This window comes from Cynara cardunculus (genome assembly GCF_001531365.2).
Source record: "Cynara cardunculus var. scolymus isolate 2C chromosome LG 4, CcrdV1, whole genome shotgun sequence".
NCBI lineage: Eukaryota > Viridiplantae > Streptophyta > Magnoliopsida > Asterales > Asteraceae > Cynara > Cynara cardunculus.
In genome coordinates, this window is record NC_037531.1 from 888,253 (window position 1) to 896,010 (window position 7,758).

A 7,758-nucleotide genomic window follows, 5' to 3' on the forward strand; every position below is an offset into this window, starting at 1 on the left:
TATTTAGTCAAATATCTGTATTTTTTAAAATACAAGTCAGTGTTTCAAAAAAAATTTCTATCTAATTTTAAATTTTCTTGATCGTGGGAATCTATATTTGAGGGGGAGTGTGATTTCTTTTATCTGATCATATTTTGAGGGGGAGTGAATTTTATCTGTTTTGAACTAACAGTTTATATTTTTCTTACATGTATTTTGAGTATTATCTATTTTTTGAAAGATATAGAGTTTTGAAATATAAGTGTTTGGCCGATTTAGTCTAATCCGGACAACACTTGTCCGATTTAGACATCCGGACAAAAGGCTATATGATAAACTCTTATCCGGATAAGATTAGATATACTTTGCAAGGGATTGAGCAGATTGTTAAATCGATTGAATCCATTTGACCGGATTCCAAAATCGTTTGTTGAGTTTAATTTTTCAAGTCTTTAAATCGATCAACTCTTGAGCGGTTTAATCCTTACCTTGAGCGATTTAGCTTTCTTTGTTGAGTGACTTATTTTTAAATCGATTGAACCTTGAGCGATTTATCCTTAAACCAGACAAGTCTTGACCGGTGTTCTTCTAAATCTATATGCCTTGAGCGATTTATTGTCCGGATTAACACTTAGATATTTCTCAATCCATAAATCGGACATCTCTTGACCGATTTATTCTAATCCGGATAAGCTTTGAGCGATTTAGAATTTGAACGGGTTTTGACTTTGACTATAAATATTCGCCTCATTTTTTACTTTTTACTTTTATCTTCATTTACTATTCATCGTCTTCTCCTCTCATTTCTCTGGTTTATCGCTCAGACTGTTACTTCTTCTACTGTTTCATCTCTTTGATCATCAAGGTTTATTTCATTTGGTTCCTTTATTCATATTACCTTGATCGTTTGGACTTATATTGGACATTTTGGACTGGTTGGACTGATTTTGTTGATTATCATTGTATCGAACTTGAATGGAAACTTAAAATGAACCATAAAAGGCTTAATAATAAAATCAGTTTTATCTTTGTTATTTGTGTGTCTTTTTGATTTTGTTTAGTGTGCTAGTATATTTTTAGTCTTAGTTTTGTTTTGATCGGATATTTCACCGGACAAGGTGATCGGAGTTCACTCCGATCAACCATAATCTGGTTGATGATTGTCCAGTTTAGTTCTTTTCTATTAGACTTAGTAATTTTTGCTTGATTTTTCCTTGTTGTCCGGATTTCTAATCCGGTCACAAACCTTTTTCTTCTAAGTGTTTGTTTGTTGTTTTCTTTATTGTCCGGACTTCTAATCCGGTCAATACATTTTTTTTCTAAGTGTTTTTAGCTAAGTGTTTTGTTTAGGTTAGTGTTTTTTTTGTTTTGTTTTGTTTTTTTTTAAAATTTTTTTTTCCTACTTCTATTTTTTTAGAGTTTATTTTTTTTATTATTTTGTTTTTGTTTTTGTTTTTATTTTTGTTATGTTGTTATTTTTTAATTAATTTTTCTTGAATAAAATGGGTTCTAATATTTTTAAAAAAATTTACAGGTTAATGGCGGATTAGAGACATCAATCTGACGAGGAATCTCACGTTCCTTCTGTCAGATAAGATAATATTCCCATTCATTCGCCTAACCAACCCATACCCTCATAAACCTTATTTCCTCAAATAAAATACCTAGACATAAAGCCAAACAACCATTTATTCTCTTTTGCTATGCCAGTCGAATACCCTATTATACCAGAAATTCTGAAAGGCCACCCAATAGCATATTCTTTATCTGCTAATACACCTGTTCCGTTGGTGTATCTACAACAATTCTGGAGTACGCTTACTTTGGAAAAAGACGGGGACACCATTTATTTTGAAGAAGAAGTTGACGAATATGTCAGTAGTCTGACATTGAAACGTCTAAGAAGAATTCTTCGTCTGCCCGGACCAGGCTCTACTGGTTTTGAAGACTTTGTATCAGATGAACAACTGTGTTTGGACATCAAACGTTTAGGATACTCGGCAAAATTGAATAATCCAACTCAATTCAAAAGACGATTCCTACCATCAATCTGGCATTTGTTGTTCTCAATTTTGAACTGATGTCTGACGTCAAAGACAGCGGGCATAGATATTTGCAGTAGTTCGTTTCTTAAATTCTTTCATGGCATTGTCTTTTCGAGAAACTATGACTATGCTTTAGTCATCTGGAATGAATTGGTGGAGCTGATCAATGCAAAAAGATTCCCGTCTAAAGCTCGGAAATTTGTGCCCTTTCAGAGGTTTCTGCAACTGTTTATTAAGGCTATGATGAATGCTAACGAAGATATTCCGGCCAGATCAAATTCTGAAAAAGGGCCAACATTCGTCATGACCAGAATTCGACAGCATACAAAAGTAGAAGATTTGGATTCTATAATGCCAGTACCACCAGAACTAATTGCCTTAGCTGATCAGACGGCTCAGTGCATTATAGACTATAGGAGAGTGATAGATCTGATAGCTCAACCAGAACCGGTTGAACTTGCCCAATGATCACCCCATGCCTCAGTTGTGAGAGAGAAGTTAGTAATAGAAGAGCGAGTTCAGGAACAGGGGTTACCTGAACAGGGAAGTGTGATGAGGGAAAAATATATAGAGAGGGGTGAACAGGCGGGGGGAGCGTCTGATCGGCAGAGTACTTCTTCTAACAGTACTTCTACAACTTCTTCAAGTTCGGAAGCTACTGAAACCGATAATGAGGCAGTTTCTGGTGATCATGATGATGATGATGATAATAATCATGATGGAGCGGAAAATCATGCTCAAACTGTTGTTTCAACTGTTCCTTCTCAGAATATTTCGATTGGAACACTGGTTGATGATATAGATGCCATTTGTAGGATCGATTAACTCGATTTCTTGGTATTAATTACTTCCTTGGGTGATCTGTTTGACAGTGATGATGCAGCAAAAAAGATAAGAATCAACCARAGTAGAAATCAATAAGAACACAATGATGAAGATTGATGAACACAAGAGAGAGCTTCAAATGATTTTCAATAGAATGAAAATGTTAACAATTACAATACTGAAGCACACTGACGTAGAGGATATCTTCCAGAACCTCTGTGAGACACGACAGAGGTTCTGTCGTCTTTGTCTTGTAGCATTGTGTTTGGGAAGCTGAATCTGTTTCGTCTTGTAACTTTGTTGTTACTAACAATATTCTTCCTTGTTTTGTGAGATCTACTAATGATTTGATAAATCTTAGCAAGAGAATGATCATGTGCTTCACATGCAAGACAACTGATTTTGTGAACATGAAACGGTACAACAGGTGGACTGAAGACAACAGATATCAGAAGAGCAGGAAGAGTAATAACAGGTATGATAATAATAACTGGTATGGATCTTATTGCATATATGATCATCCTGTTAAAGTGCAAAAAAGAAAACATCTAACAAGAATAGATGGTTTAGAAGTTACAATATCCCACAACCTGATACTAACAAAGAAGGACCCAAGTTCGTTTAGGTACCAAAATTCGTTTGATCTGTTTTTGCAGATATGTCGTTACTGCGCTGATCAGAATTTTATGCTTATGATGCACTAATGCAGGGGGAGTTGTATATTGTCCAAATGAGGCTTCTGAATAAATTAGTTCAGCAACCGTGTTTAATTGACAAAGGTTTCTGAATACACAGTTCAGGACCCGTGCTAAAAATGTTTCCATTTTATTTTACTATTTTTGCGTTGAATTGAAATATTACTCAAATCTATTTTCTAGGGGGTCTCTAGAAATTTTAATAAATGTTTTTGGAAATGGAAATGTTTGTTTGAAACGAGTACATTTTCTGAGCAGGTATTTTCTGAGATTTTACTTGCGTAATTTCTCATCATATATAACTTCAATGTCTGTTTCAGCCATTCTTGAAACTGTTATTATCACGTCTCTTAAAATGAAAATCATTTTCGGTGATAATACGCCCGTTTGTAATCAAAGATTGTTTTTCTAATATATTTTTTTCCTTGATTGATACACATTCGTTATTTTTTGAATATCAGATGCTGTAAACTTGTACTTACAGATCTTCATTCATTTCTCTCACATTCTAAATAATCAGATTTTGCATATCACTCCTTGATTCATTGTGCTTCAACGTTACATATCTTGATTAATTTTATCTGTTCATTGTGCTTTATAGAAATAATATTTTGATCAACTGCTTGTGATCATTTGAGCATACAATGTTATTTTAGGAGGGACTGAGTGCTTCATACAAATATCTCTATGGAATGTCAAAACCGACAAACCTACCCAAGAGGACAACCATATCTGAGTGAGCTTAAACTCAAAAAGGGTTTGTGTGCTGAGCTAAAAATGAAAGGAGAGGGGTAGTTGTTGTGAGCCAAAAGAATTGATGAGAGTTGTGTCAGTATTAAAAGAACATAAGAATCATGTTCCAAACTTCAAAATACCAGGCAGACCACGTAATCTATTAGTTCTCAATTCTTTGGAGACTAATATTGAAAAAGGCAAAGTCAAAGCCAATTCTTGTCACAACCCCACCAGCTACTCATTTATCTCTCAACATATAACTGTTTCAATAACACTTAGAGCACGCAGCTCACAATCTATCAGTTTCTCTTTCGAAGAAAGTTGATATTGAAATAGAATGATATATGTCCCTCCTTCAAGTCTTTTTTATCACGAATTGAGTCTGATAAATTTGTGTAGTTTACATGATTTATCATTTTGAGCCTAAACAGAAGCATATGTTGCTTTATCTTTCTACACTACACAGATTTTGCAAATTATATGTTATTTTGCCGAAACATTCAAAGATGTGCTATTTTTAAGTTATTGATGATTCAATGGAAGTCCTGGTAAGATGAACCTCATAAAGTCTCATATATGAAGTACATTCGTTGTACTGAATATATTTGTTATATTCACAGGCCAATCTTTTATAAGATTGAAAACAATATCATACGTTGAAATTGGTTGTTATTTTCCCATCTTCTTAATCTGAAAAGATTATACAAGTGGATGTGAAAAGATCTGCTTACAATTTTATGAATCGACGGATCTTGCTGAAAATTTCATTCATTCTGATGTATGATGCTAATGATTCTCATTTCATCATAAGAGGGAGTATGAAATAATGAATGAAATGTTCAATTCTGGATGATATAAAGGAGAGTATGATATAAAAATCAAGGGGGAGTAACATCAAAGGCCGGCAAAAGACTCAAAGAAGTTTGACTGAAGATTATTACTGAAGATTATTCCTATGCTACATTTTTTGAGAGTTTTTGAATGTGAAGATCATCTTTACAAAAAGTTTACTGATAGAGATTTTTCAATGAGAAGAGAATATTAATTTGAAGGAGAATGTTTGTGAACTTTATCTAAAGAAATTCATTTATGGAAAGAATGTTAGTAATTCGTTATCTGAAGAAGATTCATTGAAGATCATATCTTAAAGATCATTTCTGAAGATTGTTGATGATGTTGTTCTTCATTGACAAAAAAGAAGATCGTTTCTGTTCTACATTCGAGGGGGAGAATGTTAGAAGATTTTCTCAACAAAAGATTGTCTGAATATTTCAAAGAGAAGATTGTTTTTTAAAAAATTTCAAGAAGTCATAAAGAGCTTAAAGCGACAAAGTTCAAACGAGATTCAAAGTGCGCAAATTCTTTGAAGCCTGAATACAAAGGGGGAGAATGTTGGGTCTGAATTTCAGTGTTAAATTGTATTTGTCTTGAAAGTTTACTATTGTCTATAATTGTATAGATATCGTGTTTGACTTTGTAAGTCAGTTTGACTTTGACTAGAAGGGTTAGTTGTTTGACCCTATATAAAGCTTTTGTCTTTAGTGTAATTTGTAGGAGAACTTTCATTATAAACAATACGTACATAATAGAGCTTTGACTATTTGACTAATCCTCTCAATCTCTTCTCAAGTGTTTTTAATGTTCATATTCATCTGCCATGGATTCTAAGATGATTATCTGAAGATTGATCATATTGTGGATTCGCATACTAATAGTCTATATATAGATATATTATATAAGAATTACAAAAAATACATATCTATGATAATTAAAGATGTTTTTGCTATACTTATATCTATCGTAGCATCCGAATCCCCCTTTAGTACTAATGGTCGTATTTTGGACTCATTTAAAAGGTAAATAAACTTTGTGAATAATGAGGGCATTCAAACAAGTTAATATTTTGATGAAATGCATCTTATGACTTTCTTGAAGAAGGTAAATAAACTTTGTAAATTAATCTGATAACAATGGTTATTTTCATGCTTATATATTTATTAATAAATTGTTTAACTTTTGTAAGTTAATTTGATAACACGGTCGTACTTGAGTGATGATTTGGGCGGTTTGGGATATCTATTATTCAAACTTTTGAAGTACTTGATTGACGATTTGAAATCCTTGATTTTAAGACTTAGGGATTTAATTATATGTTTGGATGATTGTAATAACCATTAACTTTGTGTTGTATATTTTTAGTAGTCTTTATCGTATTCATCCCTCAAATTTATGTATACTATCAAACCGCTTAACTCGTCGAACCTGCCACAACCAGCCAAGAGTTGGGTTGGGTTATACTTTTAAATGAGTTGGGTTGGGTTGAGATTTTTCCAAACCGTCATAATTGGATTGGGTTGTACAAAAATCTCAAATCGCCCAACCAAACCCGTGTACACCCCTAGGACTAATGTCAAACTTTGGACAATATGAAGAACAGACAACTATAGGGTGATGTGGAGTGGCAAGGGGAGCTACGTCATTGTGTGCGATTGGTTTGAACTTTGAATGGCGTAAGGTTTGGCAACAGTATAACTAATTTAGTTTTTTACTTTAAAACCATCATAGACGGTTACAAACAATTTTTTCTGGTTAAAATGATGTATGTAACTAATTTATAAAAATTCAATATTTATTTATTCAAAAAAATATTCAGAGACTTAATAATTCAAAATGAGAAAATTTAGTATTTTTCTTAATTAAAAAATAGTTCAAAGACTTGGTCATTTAAAATGGAAAAATTTAATGGTTTTCATCAAAAAAACAATTTAGGGATTTAATCATCAAAAATGAGATTTTTGATTTTTCAACATTGTAGCCGGACGAAGAAGATGATACCTTCCTTCAACATCATAGCAGGATGAGATTAAGTACAAGAATTTGGTAGAAATCGATAAATTTTTGTTTGGTTTTGGTAATAATTTGATAGAGGAAGATGGCAAAATTCTAGGGGGAGGCATACAAATTTTCTTAATTTACATTCTTACCCGGTGTGCAAAATCCGAATTATCCGAAATTCAAACTTCAACCCGAACCGAAAATAAGGTATTTATGTAAAACCCGAATGCTCCGAAATCCGAAAATCTGAACACCGACTTTTCAAGGGAAATTTGGGTTCGGGTAGGGTTTATTTTTGCCACCCGATCCGTCCGAAAACCTGAAATATATATATACATAAATATTCTAAATACAATATAAATATACTTATTTATCTAATTAACTTTTGAAAATTCTAAAAATCTTAGTTGATCATTTTTCTTTTTCTAATTCTAAGCATACTAACGATTTACCAATCCTTTAAATCGATTGGATTTATATATATATATATATATATATATATATATATATATATATGGGCCTAATCAAATGAGAACTAATTAGTTTGTGGTAACTGTGAGAACCAATATTAACCACAAATCAATAGATAAATTAAGAAATTTATAATTTTGGTAATTTTGAATTAAAATATTAATGCAAGGATA